At 42.1% G+C, this 14,913-nt stretch overlaps 1 long non-coding RNA gene across 1 annotated transcript in view; it reads right to left on the bottom strand.

Moving 5' to 3' along the window:
• Positions 1–1,086: 1,086 nt before the first annotated feature.
• The window catches only part of LOC138467145 (uncharacterized), a 217,806-nt gene continuing 203,979 nt past the window's right edge, over positions 1,087–14,913 (bottom strand). Inside the window, exon 4 of the long non-coding RNA XR_011268072.1 lies at positions 1,087–1,167. This is a non-coding gene — a long non-coding RNA (uncharacterized lncRNA). The remainder of the gene's footprint in view (positions 1,168–14,913) is intronic.

Here is a 14,913-nt window from a genome sequence, read left to right as displayed (position 1 = left end):
ATTCCCACACATATCACAAATTGCCAATATCCTCTCTTCACCCTTTCCCTAGAAGAATCTGTGTTAAGTCTATATCTGTTAGCATATTTATTTTGTAATAATTTCAGTCATCTGTATAAATCCCTAGTATCATTTGAAATAATCAATGAATTCCCCTATAAAGAGATTCAGGGAGAGCTGGTTGCAATTCAAACTCAACCACCTTATGTCAAGTGCCTTTCTTTAGATAATTATAGTCCTTAAAATATAGTCTCAGTAGAACTAGTCTTTGTGCTAACAAAACCAAGTGTACCTGTGTACTTTGTTTTTCTTTAAAATCCGACTTGCATTTTCCCATAGAAAAACCTACACTCTCATCCTATAAATAGTCATCCCTTCCCCTCAGTATCCTATCTGTTCTGTGCCTTTGTTTCACATCCCAAAGATTTCCGATTTTGACTACTAATCCCATTTTCTTAGCTGTTTGTCATTTTAAAGCCTGTGTAAAAAAAGAAATTGCAATTCTGCCGAGTGTTTTTTCCTGTGCACTGTTTTTCTCCCAAAATCGATTTTCTCACCTGTGCTCATGATGCTTTGCTGCCCTGCTCAGTAACCTGTAAGCTTTCTTGTCTCTTTAGTGCAGTCACACGAATCTCTGTCCTAGCTATCCTAACACAAGTGTAAACTGATCTATGAGTGACCAGTAAAATCGGTTTATGCCATTTTGCTAATTTTCAGGGTTTTCATTCATTTTTGTTTCTGGCCTCCCATTTTGGGCTGGTGGACTGAATCTTAAATCTGATTTTTCCCTCTTATTTCTGACGCCTTGCCACTGATTTCCATCCACAGAAAATTTAGTCAGCAGGTGTTTGAAAAGTTTTGCAGGTAGAGTGCCTAACCTAGGTACCATCTGTGATTTTGAAGAACAGTGATTTTGTTTCCATTTCCATTAAAGGTGTTGGCATCTTATGTTAGAAGTTGAAGCAACTTTTGTTGGATTTTTGCATGTATACTGCCACACAGTGGTGGCTGTTGCCCTAATTTTGTTTTGCTCTGATTTTTCATTGAATTCTAAAAATGAATAAATATTTAATTGTTTACAAACCTACCTTGTTCATGGTCCATTGCGACATGGAGTATTTGTCAAGGTGGGTGTGAGACCGGTTGGGTGCCTTCTCAAAGTAGAGCCTGAGAATCAATAAAGATAATCAAACAATTTTAGTGTGCACCACATTCATTGTCAGTGGAAAGAGTCCCTGGCTGAAGTGTGCCGTGTTCCTTAAATCCATTACAATGCATTATATCAGCATTTCAAGCAGCAATTCAGCGACTACGTTCGGGGTTCTAGAAAATCTACTAATGCAGCTGCTCACCAAATCTCACGTTATTTTGACTCGGTTAAAAAAACAGGAAAATGTTCACAGGAAACATGCATCACTACAACTGACTAGATCGAATTTGGGCAGATATTGAGTCAATGACATCGAAATCAATCAGCACCAGAGGTCTGTCTTATCAACTCGAGCAAGGCAGCTGTGGTTTTGTCATCCTCCCCCCACACCCTTGGATCCTATTAATGCTGATGAGTCCATTGAATGGTTCACAAGAAAAAAGCAAAAAGTCATAAATCAGGCAAAAATGTACTCAGATATTTAAAGATCTAACAAAGAGCCTCAGACACTCAATGTCCATCCATTGCCGGTCAGTGTTTAGCTGTTCATCCGTCTCCATGTCAGGATACTTGCCCTACTGACAATACATCCTCCAATGCTGCTCACGCAGCATGGAAAGACAACTCAGTCTGCCTGGGTGAGCAGGACTTGCCTAGGACTGCACTTCAAAATAAATGTGCAGTGCAAACCTCTTTTGTAGTAGAGACCGAGAGCAAACCTCTGCAACACAATGAAGTGATCTCTTTGTGTGCTCCACAAAGAAGAACCTATCAAAGGAACGAGTTGGAAACTGCTGACTTAACAATTGCAGAGAAGAACAGCCCAATACACTCCGGGAGAGGACTAGAAGCTCTAAACCTACGCGTGATGCTGTCCCAGTGTACAATCCTAGGCAACTGTTTACCTCCTCTGCGGCCCCTACAATTCCGATGTCTGCTTCTGCAGCGGAACTGAAAAACGGTGTGACAGTAGAAGTTCAAACGGAAGCATGTTTGTCCACTGCATGCCCCCCAACTCTGATGTCTGCCTCTGCAGAGGTATGAAAAACTGCTGTGACTGCCGCAGCCCGAACACGACTATCCACGGAATGCCGAAACGAGCACTCTTCTCATAAAGGCACTGACACACTGGGGAAGGCATTACTAGTTAGAAGTCCCTTCCGAAATGTGCGGGGGACTATTTGAACTACTCACAAGTAGTGGATTTTTTTCAATCGATTATTCCATTATGTATTGTCAGGAGCAGTGGCATTCAAATAGTTCAACAATGTGACGAGGAAGAGTTTGTTACATCATTATCATATTTCTTCACAGATGCCATGATTGATTATATTGCAGACCACTTTCAATTATTCTTTCGAGTTGGTTATGAGTATATGGTTGTGAAAAGTAGAGGGATTGCAAATTTGGGCAATACGGTTCGTTTCAGACAACCACATGACATAGCCACTGCCCAAAGGGAAAATCCTCCTTATTTCATCTGTGACCCCGGGAAGGCAGTTATTTCATTTGGCGCTAGATTTATGAATGATCATTTAGCACCACAAAGCTTGTTGGGTAGCGGACACTTCCTCAATGACGCAGTAAATCATTGGGAATGGCTCGCTCAGATGGTAAGACAGAATATGCAGCAGTCTGCCTAGCTTTCCTTTCTTGATGATGTGTTGGAACACCAAAGGTCACCAGCATCAGTATGAGCAAGGCGGTCCTTTTGATCATGAGCCGGTCAAGTGGCACAGCGAGTAGAGCGCTCGCTTTGACACCCGTGCAGAGCCTGCTAACGCAGGTTCGAATCCCGGCGGGGCCAAACTCAGCCTTTCATCCTTCCGAGGTCGATAAATGAGCACCACACACCGTGGGTAATAATAAGCAGCGCTCGGATACCTGAGGGTTTGTAGCGCTATATAAAAGCCTAATTATTATTATTATTTATTATTATTATTATTATTATTATTATTTATCATGTTGACAATTTTAGCGTTGTTGCCTTACAGGAGGCCTGGCTCATTGAACCCATGGAATGGAATTGGATGGGTGGAGTACCATTAATAAACTGGCGGTCAAGGGAAAGGTTGGGAGGCAAAAGGGAGGCTTGGTATTGTGCATAAAGAACCCCTTTGTGCTGATTGAAATACACTGTCATTCCCCCAATATTCTGTCAGGTAGAATGATCCATCAACATGCAGAGAAGAGGAGATTCTTCTCATTCATTTATATGATCCACCATAGGCGGGATGGGCTCCATTAAACTTGATTGCCTTAGGGTAAGAATGGCACAAACAGTTGGTGGCATTACCTCGCGTTCATATAAAGTGGAAGGCTACTTAGTTGGGATATTGACACATGTTAATGAAATATTTATTAAAATCCCTTGCCACTGAACAGTTGTACATCACCCTTGCTTCCAAATCCACTGGACAATGCTTCTTTTTATATATATTAGAACGGCAGGTGGTCCCGGCATATATAAAGCACTTTATTGGAAATAGAAAATCTTTTGTTTGGGACTACATGCAATTTATATTCAATGCTGTGAAGACACATGAGATTATTGGGGGATGGTACAAAGTTCAGAGGAATGAAAGTTTATGTCGCTGTTGTAGCAAACTTGAAATGGAGTCAGTTCCTCACCTTTGTGACGACATCAAGCCATTGTAGCAGCGGGAGTGAACGAGTGTACTGCTGCTGATGATCTCTGGTCACTTCTTTATCTCAGGGACTAACGAAGGCTGTATTATACATTTTTCACAGATTTTATCAATTTTAGAATAAGTATGTTTTGATGAATGATGTGTTTAACTGTGATGAATTGGCATGTATTAAAAGTTGTTCATTCTAACTGTGTAATACTATTACAAAATATATTTTTTTATTTTTAAAGTTATTAAAAAGCCAAGGCAAGAGGATAGAGCGCTGAGGGACTCCGCAGGTGGAGAGTGAGATGGCAGAGAGAAAGGGCTCAGTTGAACCTGGGAGGATCGGTCTGAGAGGAAGGAGGTCAACCAGTCCAGAGCCAGGTCTGTGATGCCAAGAGTATCAGAGAGCTGATTTATTAGGGTGACATGAATGACCTTATCAAAGACAAAGGAAAGGTCAAGAAGGATGAAAATGGAAGGAGTGCTGGAATTGAGATTAGAGAGCAGGTCTTCACAGGTGTTCAGGAGAGCAGTTTCTGTGCCTCTGGCGGCTCTGAATCCAGACTGGTGGTCATGGAGACAACCGACAGATTCAGTGTGGTGGATAAGCTGGGAGTTGGCCAGCTTCTCCAAGAGTTTGAACAGGAAGGGTGTAATGGGAATATGGCAGTAGTTTGCTGGACAGAAAGGGTCGGCAGAAGGCTTGCCAGTTTTGAATTTTGATCCCAATCTATCACAGGTACACCAAGTATGTGCTTAATCCCACATCTACTGAGGTTGCAGTGAACAAGGACAAAGTGATCTGAATGACAATGTGCTAGAAAATACATCTTGCATTATGCTCTCCTCCCAGGTGCAGTGTGTTTGTGACCATTGCCCAGGCATAATGGTGCAGGTGCGTCAACCTCCGTTTAATGACAAAGATCCATCTCATGGTGAAATGATGAAGAGTCCCCCACGTCTACGCCCAGTGTTTATCAGAGATACATTGGGCCCCAAATGTGGCATGTGTCAGTGAAGGCGGCCAATTTAAGTGATACACCATTTTAATAAATGTTTCTCTCAAGTAGAGCAGACCAAGGAAACTAAATCAGTGAGCCGAGTAAAAAGTGTTGATCCAAATAATAAAATACTGCTGAATGGACAACTATTAAAATTGTATAAGATGTTTTTGGTTCCCTAGGAAATGCTGCCACCAGTAAAATTACTGCATTTGTTGTTTGATTGAGCATGCGTCTGGTATCAGGAATCCACAGTGTAGGGAGTAATTGAGGCATTCAATTTGAAATTAAGTAACTAACAACTTCATAGTCCACTATGATTACAGAGTTTTAAAAGAAGATTGAAGAATGTGATCCCTAACCTACAGCAGATGCATTTTAAAAACTACATGATTCAAGAAGCAGGAGAGAATGTTAGAGAGATTATATGTCTTGTAGCCGAGCTCTCTATAACATAATATGTTGTACATGGAACACAGGGGTGTGCAATGTTCAGTTGAGTTGGACTACAGGACAGCGGCCCAGGTGTTGAGACAGTAAAAGTCATGGCACTGCACAGTATTACATTACAATGCACATATGTACGATTTCAGGCACAGGATGTTGTCTAAAATATTATGTTTTCTTTTTGTAAAATGTTGCAACACGAATCCCGGGTCTCAAGGTGTGCCACTTGCCAGCATTTCTGTCACCTGGCGCAGAAAGCAGTGCAACTAGAGGTGTGGGTTCAATCATGTTGGTTCTCAGTGATTATGTATCTAACAGTGAAGATGCACAAGGAAGGCAGCTCACACAGAGAGAAAAATTAATCTCTGACTGTGATTACTGTACCTAATATTGTATATTCCTCTCCTCGGCACAATTACTAATCCAAGAATGTCACCTGTGATATTTTTGCATAGGATCACCACAGCAAACAATACTGAAAGTGTCCTGGATTATTACACACACATTTTAGAGTTTTGGAAAAAATGACCACGTTTGAGCTTTTGTTTGCACCTTTTAAGGCATGCCATGAAGGGCTATCTTACCTAGATAAATACCAGCACCCAGGAAACTCATTGCTCCATCAACACTCATCATCAATCCTTCAGGTTTTATATTTTGCCTATCTTTCTCCCCAATATTGTCCCCTGCCCTGTCTCCTAAAAGATCTCCAGTTAATAGTCTGCCAAAATGTCCATCTCCTACCATTACCTTCAAATTCATTCTCTCCCGAAACATCTCGAGTTAAAGTTAATAGGCTACCAAAATGTCCATTTCCTCCCAATACCTTCCTCTGCCCTATCTCCCACAGGATCTCGAGATAATAGGCTACCAAAATGTCCCTCTCCTCCCAATAGCTCCCTATGCCCACTCGCCTACAGTATATCGAGTTGACAGGCTACCGAAATGTCCATCTCCTCCCAATATCTTCCACTGCCCTCTCTCCCACAGGATCTTGAGACAATAGGCTACCAAAATGTCCATCTCTCCCCAATAACTTCCTCTGCCCTCTCTCCCATAGGATCTCAAGATGATAGGTTACCAAAACGTCCATCTCCTCGAATTACCTTGTGATGCCCTCTCTCCTACAGGAGCTCGAGTTAATAGGTTTCCAAAATGTCCATCTCATCCCACTACCTTCCCTCAACTTATCTCCCACAGGATCTCGAGATGATAGGCAAACAAATTGTCATCTCCACACAATAACTACCCATACCATCTCTCCCACAGGATACCAAAATGTCCATCTGCTCTGAATTCCTTCCTCTGTCCTCTCTCCCATAGGATCTCAAGATGATAGGCTACTAAAATGTCCATCTCCTCCAATTACCTTCCCATGCCCTCTCTCCTACAGGAGTTCGAGTTAATAGGCTACCAAAATGTCCATCTCCTCCCACTACCTTACCACAACTTCTCTCCCACAGGATCTCGAGATGATAGGCAGCAAAAATGTTCATCTCCTCACAATACCTTCCCATACCATCTCTATCACAGAATCTCAAGATGATAGGCTACCAAAATGTCCATCTCCTCCCAATACCTTCACCTGCCCTCTCTCCCACAGGATCACGAGATGATAGGTTACCCAAATGTCCATCTCCTGCCAATACCCTCCTCTGCCCTCTCTCCCACAGGATCTATAGATGAGAAGCTACCAAAACGTCCATTTCATCACATCACTTTCCCATGCTATCCAGAAGTGTAGCCAGGATTGTCTACGAAATAGGGTCTGAAGCTAATGTAGTTGGGCCCACCTCAGTGATATTAACATCTGTGAATGCCCACACAGTGATGCTGAGTGGGCATTTACAGATTTTAGGTGGGCCTTGCCCGCTTAGGCCCTAGCCTGTCTACACTTCTGTCCTTATGAACTTCATAGCTGGCCGTCGACTGTGGTCCAACCTTTTGTTGCAAAAGCAGTTCTCTTTGATGGATGCCAGGGGACACACTTAGGGATAGAAGAAGCTTTGGCAAGTGAGGACCGTGTAGGGAATCCATAAGCGAGGGTATACAGTGAAGACAGGAAGGGACCCACTTTAACAGTTGCTGACCAGGCCCTTAGAAATGATCCCTCTACTCATAGTGAGTTTCATTATTTTAGTCTTTCTGTGAAAATTCCATAATCAGCCATTTTATATGAGGACACTGTGTCTAGGATGAGAAGCGCTGCAAGTTAGAGGGAGTCAAAGGGTTTTAGAGAGTTCTCTCTTATGTCTAGAAGTGTAATAGTAATACTTCTGCAAGTTTTTAAGCCAGATTGTTTGACATAGAGGCTGTGGCTCTGTAGCTGGCAATTTACCACTTTCTCCATTAACTTGGCCATGATGAACAGTTTCAATATTGAACTTAACTAAAAAGACCACTGGGGTATACACTAGGTGTCTTTAAGTGAGTGGAACAATGCTTGATGTATTGTCTTTGGGAACATCGATTTGTTATGAGAGGTGCTAGTATGCAGACTTGGTCTTCAATCATGGCAGCAAGGGGGCGAAAAAACAGCAATGCAGCGATCATATGTTAGACAGATTTGATGATACAATGTGAGTTATTGGATTAAAGAGGGTGAAATTGATATGTGGCACAGAGGAATGACAGAATTATTGATATGATGTTTTTTTTACCTTGTTTTCAAAGACAAGTACACATTTTGATTGGCTGTTTCTTTGAAGGTCTTAAGCTATTCAGGGTGTGTCATCTCTCTCGTGGTTTTAAGGGCAGCCTTAGTTTTATTGGAAGCTACTGCACTATAGTTGGGGAAATACCCTATTTTCCTCCATTGGATGGCCCATTGAAGCCCTGGCAGGGAACTTTAGAGGCTAGTTCATCTTCTGGAAAGCTTGATTGGCACTGTTCTTTCTTTGGACTCATCTCATTTATGTTCATAAAATCATGGTCTTTGTTAAATCATGTGTGTCTGATATAAGATTTGGGTTTTTTATGGCGGCTTGACTGAATGTTTCAAAACACTGAGTTACTAGCACAGTAAAGGGCACTTTTGAATGTGCTAGGCTCCAGATAGAGCTCTGTCCCGAAGTGGTGTGTGACAGTGATTAGTGAAAGGGGAAAATGCTCGATCAGAAGATGACATCAATGATGTGGGCCTCACTGTGAGCGTGTTTAAGATTGTTAGAATAAATCCCAAGACACTAATTTTAGTAATGTTCCAGTGACCTGTGCAATCCTCATCTACATCCAGCCACAAGATTAGGTCCCCCATAACATTGTAATTGTGATTATAATTGTAATTGTTTATTTGTACAGCACTTATACACAAATGAAGTGCTTCGAATCACTTCAAGGCGGTAAGGGAACAAGGAAATACAGTAGTCATTTTTAGGCCTTGAAGTTTCTGAATATTCTAATAAAAAAGTAACTAGCGTGCTAGGCCTGACGGCATTTCTCCTAGTGCAAGTGCATGAACTGTATCAAGCGAACCAGATAAAGGAGGGGAGACAAAGGGGGGGACAGGACAGAACTCACAAGGCCTAGTAAATTCAGGTCATGCAAGTGCGCCCCGTCCAGTTGGGCCCAGGGTTAAGTGCTCATAGGTAACCCCTCTCCCGGAGCGTATGCTGCAAGTTAAGTAGTGCTGAACATAGTTCAGAGACCCAGATGCAAGTGCAAAGACTGGTGGGGGAGCCTGGGAACTGTGAGGCTCTGGAGGTGAGCCAGGCCACCAGTCAGCAAGGCGGAACAGAGTCAGGGGAGAGATGTAGGAGTGATCATAACTATGATCATATTACAAGTAATGAGTATGCTGACATTATCCATTACTGGTGGAAGGATGTATCGTGGCTATAAGGATTGTGATTGTGATATTTTTTTCCAATAATTCCTCGACTGTTAGGTCTTTGAAAGAAGGCTGGTCATTGGGTGGACAAGGCTTCAACTGCATTGATCTATATACGAGTGAAATCCTGTCTCATGTCTTCCTTGCTTAATTCATTACCAGAAAGCTAGGAGGGTACTGGTGAGATGTTTCCTGTGAGTGATGTTTCTGTGTCTCCTGATAGGTCTTGGGAATGTACTTCAATGAAATCATCTGTGCCTCCTGATTTTTTGATGAGCTATCTAGTATTACCGGTTCATATTGTTATGTTCAACATGGGTAGTCAACCTTGCATCTGGCAGGTGTGGGCTGAATAGTTATGCTTACATGGATCCTATTACTAAGAGAGAGGGGCAATAGTATGGTTGTAGGATTACCTCCCGAATTGGGGAATCACATCCAGTTAAGTACTGATGAGGCAAGCAAGGGTTTCTCTCATCTGTGTCTTAATGGGAACTATTTCAAAACCCAATTAGAACTATAAACAATTAGGCTGGAGATTGTAGGTGTCATGCTTCTTTGTAGGGTGGACCCATCTGTGCATCACTAGGGAGCATAATGTTTGAGCAATTTCGAATTAACTGGGACTGGTGAGGAGGGTTCTGCATGTGTTCAAGGGCGTCCTCCTGCCTTGCTTATATATAAGTGGAAATCTCCAAAAGTGTTTATCATTTCACAAAATTAAGAAATAAAACATGCACTAATTTGTAAAAATACATGGGATGAGAGACACAACTACAATGCAAAATCTTCAAAAAGTATTCATTGGGGAAAAAACATAATCAAATTTAAATTTACTAAAATGAATACTTGTCACTTTAACTCGTTTAAAAGTCCAAGAAATCTACTTGTATTAAGCTCTAACAAGGACACAGTTAAGGTGACTTGATGGGGTTGGATGGAGGGTTGGTATCCCAACAGTTTTCTACTTGACCAACAGATAAATGATTAAATAACTGCTAATGCATATTATACCTACTTTAGAATGTATGCACATTCACAGTTTTGGAAAGTTTTTGTTTATATATTTCTATAGTGTTGGCATTTTCAACATGAAAATTACTGCAATGTATTGAAAGAAGCAGGTTAACAGAAATCTCACAAAAATCAAAATATACTCCAAATGTCACAGATGTGCTCAATGGGCACTATCCTCGAAAAAGCGTGCATCCAAAAATAGCCAGATTTGTGAAACAGTGCAAGGTATCTTGTTGATGAAGGTGACCTGTACATTTGCGTGGGTCACTGGCCATCTCCATTGCACATAGTTGGCCTTGGGGCATGTGGCGGATGCTGGTATTGCATTTCACAGATACTGGCCCTTAAAATGCCTAACCTTGTGAAATGTCAACAGAAGAAACGAGCATTCCTACCTAAGGTCGACAGCAGCATTTCACACCACAGTTCATTCACTTAAAACTTGGGGCCTGATTCATGGAATATTTCCCCGGTTCAAAGTGAATTTGCACTGCTGAAAAGTGACTTTGCACTGCCGATCCAAACCCTGATTCATGAAACCTTGCAGCGTGCATTTTTGCTGTGCAAAGTCCGGACAAAGTCATTTTGAACTGCATACATGACTATGCGCTGACTCTGCCCGGACTTTGCACTGCAAAAATACACTTTGCACGGTTCCATGAATCAGGATTTGTGTCGGCAGTGCAAAGTCACTTTTCAGCAGTGCAAATTCACTTTGAACCAGGGACATATTCCATGAATCGGGCCCTAAGCATGAAAAGTATCCGAAAAACGCAGGGGAATGCATTTTATCTGCACTTTGGAATGCATATCCCATGTGGGAATTTGAGTTGAACTTTGAAATGCACAGAAACACCCTTGTCCCCCCTGTTTTGTGAAATTGTGCCGAGGATGGGGAAAAGCCAGATGAAGATGTGCACTTATTCATTGGACATAACCTTTCTTCGTGCAGATGAAGGGCTTTCACTGGCATATCCCATCACTGGTGTGAAAAATGTTTGAGAATCAAGCCCAAAGATTTTTTTTTTTTTATTGCATATGCAGACTGACTAGAATGGAAAATTGCAGCTGTGAGGAAGGTGTATGTTGAGTGATCTCATAGAGGCACAATCATAAGTCCCCCCCCACCCACTCGAGGAGGGAAGGTTGGTTGGGTCATTAGCAGTGCATGTTTAGCGCCAGGGACCTGATCAGCATTCACATGGCACTGAACGCAGGAATAATGTTTTTCATCAAAAGACAATTGAAGAATGGGACTCACGTTTTATGCAGGGTATGTTTTCAACACAGATTTAGCTTCAGGGAGCAGCGGAGCTCCGCACAACAATGGGCCTCATTCCGAGTACGGCGCTAACCAATGGCGCTATTAACGCCTTGGTTGACGCCGTACCCGGACCGGCAGCGCCTTGGTGGATGGCGGAATTACTGCCCCATTCCAAGGTTGGTGGGGCGGTAATTCCCCAATCCCCATTTACCCTTCCCCATTCCCATTCTTGCCCCATAGGGCATAATGGGAGTGGGGAAGGCGTTAATTACGCCACCGTAAATTACGGTGGCGTAATTAACATCAAGGTCCCTTAGCGCCATGGATTTTAACACCTGCTAAAAGCAGGTGTTAAAACCTCCATGGCGCAAAGGGAACTCGGAGTATGGCGGTAAGAGATTACCGCCACCGCTCTCGTTAGCGGTGGCCGCTATCCCTTACCGCCATACTCGGAATGAGGCCCAATGGGTTAGTAGGAAGACAGCTAAGGGGGCACATGTTACAGTAGGTCAGTGCAATATTACAGTAAAGCAACAGAAGCAGTCATTGGGGGTGAGGTGGGGTTGGCCAGAAAGTAGGATTGGCGACGTGTATGAGGTGTGTTCCTTGAAGAGGGCCATCTTCAGCTCATTTCTGCATAACAGATGGATGGGCACAATTCTAAGTAGGAGGTTCCCAAGACAGGGGGCGAAGATGAAAAATACCCTTTTTTCTATTTTTCATGTTGGCAGCTCTACTCTGACCAGTTACTGGGTTCCTGTGAAGCACTGGCCACCAGAGATAGTGACATTGTGGTTACATGTCTTTTCACTGAATTTTTTTCACCTACAGATTTTTTCATCGAATTTTTTTCACAACCATTTTTTTCACCTAATGTAGATTAATAACACTATTCGTCAAAAACCTGTATAGCGTTTTTTTTCTTTTTTCTTTAATTGGGCGTTGCTCCCTCAAACCCCTGTTTTTGCACCATTAAAAACAACCCAACATTCCCAAATATTTTTTATTTTTTTTAATTGGGGGGTCCCTCACCCGAATCCCTGTTTTCAAAATGTAACCCTTTACTCCACCCAAACATACATACTTATATTTTAAATTAAATACAATTCAGTGAAAGATTTTTTCGATGAAAAAATCTTTCAATGAACATTTTTCGGTGAAACAGCTCTCAGTGAAAAATCTGTAGGTGAAAAGACTGTATACCTGACATTGTTAGATGTTTAGGATGGAGCAAGCAAGGAGAGGACGTTTTAATTGATGCAAAGCGCCTTGAAGGCTTGTCGGGGCAGCCCATGTAGTTCGATGAGTATGGGCCCAATGGGGCAGCAATTTGCAGAGGCCTTTGATTATCTGGGCCGAGGCATAGAGAACACTAATAATCGGTGCTAGGGCAGGTGTGGGTACACCAGTGAGTAGGGTGTTTCCGCCGTCCAGGTGAGAAAGGGCGAGGAACTGTGCTATGAATCTGAAATTTTTGTTTGGAAGGAAGGGCTTACTTTTCTGCAAAAGACAGACTTGGCACCAAGCCGTATGGATGTTCATTGCGATATGGGTATGAAGAAGACATGGCTGTCAATGTGAAATCCTAGGGGTCGGTGCATGGTGTCAGCTGCCGGGTGCAGACTGTATGTTCATGGCAAGGCCGGTCTGAATGTGGATGTGTTTGTTGTCATTGGATAGGAGAAAGAATTCTGTGTTGGTGAAGTTGAGTTTGAGGAATAACAACAGCACTGTATTTGTTTTTACATGGCAGAATCTAACATACATGTGATGTTTGTAAATGACACCAGATATTAACATGCAGGAAAGGATGCCAGAGGCGTCACTAGGGGAGGAATTGGGGGAGGGGCCTATTGCCCCGGTTCTTTTGGTTAAAGCCTCAGATAGAAGCTCAGGGGCTTCACCCAAAAGGCTGGCTAGCCCCAAGTCCAGACTGTCCCGACATTAGCCTAGCCCCAGATCTTTTCCAGACCTAGCAACACCCCTGAAGGATGCACAGGTGTTTGGGGCAATATTAGAGGGAGTGTGGTATCGGAGTAGCAATTGTATTATTGTGTGATACAGCGCACATCATTTACTGTCACCGTATCAAAATATTTGTAAATCCCAACTGCTTAGTAAAGTTTCCATTTTGAAAAGGAGTGGGCCTCTTTGCTTTTTGGAGCATTCAAATGACTTGAAACTAAAGCAATTGCTTAGTTTGCTCCACAGTCCTTTAATTCCCAAAGACTTGATGAACAAAGCATGTTTGTCTGAGAGGAGTTAATGATTCTGACTTAGGCGTCTTGGAGTGGAACTAACGTGTATCATTAGCTAGAGCAAGAACAATGGCTGCCACAAACAGTCCCCTTTCTACAACAATACCTTCCTTGATCCCCATCTCCCGCGCACACTTCCCCATCTTCAGTTCTGATTGCATTAACCTGACCTCGCACTTGAAATTAAATTAATTAGCGAGCGCCATTAATTTGCAGATAACATTTCCTTTAAAGAGGCACATTAACTAAGATGCATGGAGCTGTAAAATGTAATGGCCTCTGGTATCTAAAAAAAATGCCTGAACATCACTATTTCGTTAAACACACTAATGAACTGGTATCTTAAACATAGTTGATAGTAATCGAGAACAGTATTTTAGTACTCGTTTTATGTGCACTTACTCTGTTTTATTCACTTGGAATGGATGGCCCAAGCATTTTGATGCTGCAACACACACCAGAGCACTGAGAGTTAGGGGATAATTCAAGGCAGATGGAAATTTCATCTCCGACAGGATAGGAGACTGCTGTGATCGTGTCTTCTCATTTAAAATCATTAATTTGATGTCATGATATGAAGAATTCCTCTTAAGCATTTCTTTTCCCTACACATGTATAGAAACAGGACTGCGACTCCCACGATTCCCTGAGCAACAGGAGCCCACCCTACACCAGCGACAGCAATGCAGATCCAATACATTCAAAGGTAAACAGCAAGGTAACCTTTTTTCTTTTTTCTTCCAAGATAAGTACTATTAATTTGTAATGTTCTCCAATTGTTTTTTGTTAGTTTACTATGCGTTCTTCAGTATTTTTAAATTAAAGCAGGTTCGTGGATGGTCAGTGTGCAGTTGTGTTTAGTACATTTTTTCACTAAGTTGTTATGAATATTTCCCACTAAAGCATGAACAACAGAGTGTAGAGAGAGAGCGCCTCAAGCAAATTAGTGTGGTTCAGGGCTATTAGCCGCAGAATATTATTTGAAAAGAATGGATTAGAAATATACATTATACAGTATGTTTTAATAAAAAGAAAACATTTACAAAATCCATACAATTTACAATCAACTATGTAGGGTAACAAATGTTTGCTGCAGCAATTTCTAATGCATATTCGGGATGCCTTTACCTGCTAAATATGGCAACATTGTTACTGTAAAACACACTTCATGAATCCTTTGACCCCAATATATGCCACAATTGTTACTGCAAAACACACACTTCATGATGCCTCTGCCCTCACCTCAATATGTGCCAGTACTTTACCACTAAACAAAGTCATTTTAATCCTGGCTGTGCTCATTTATGCCAT

The sequence above is a fragment of the Ambystoma mexicanum genome, chromosome 4q (genome assembly GCF_040938575.1).
Source record: "Ambystoma mexicanum isolate Mex_15411 chromosome 4q, UKY_AmexF1_1, whole genome shotgun sequence".
Taxonomy (NCBI): domain Eukaryota; kingdom Metazoa; phylum Chordata; class Amphibia; order Caudata; family Ambystomatidae; genus Ambystoma; species Ambystoma mexicanum.
Note: the sequence above shows the minus strand (reverse complement) of the source record. Positions and strands in the feature narration are given on the sequence as shown.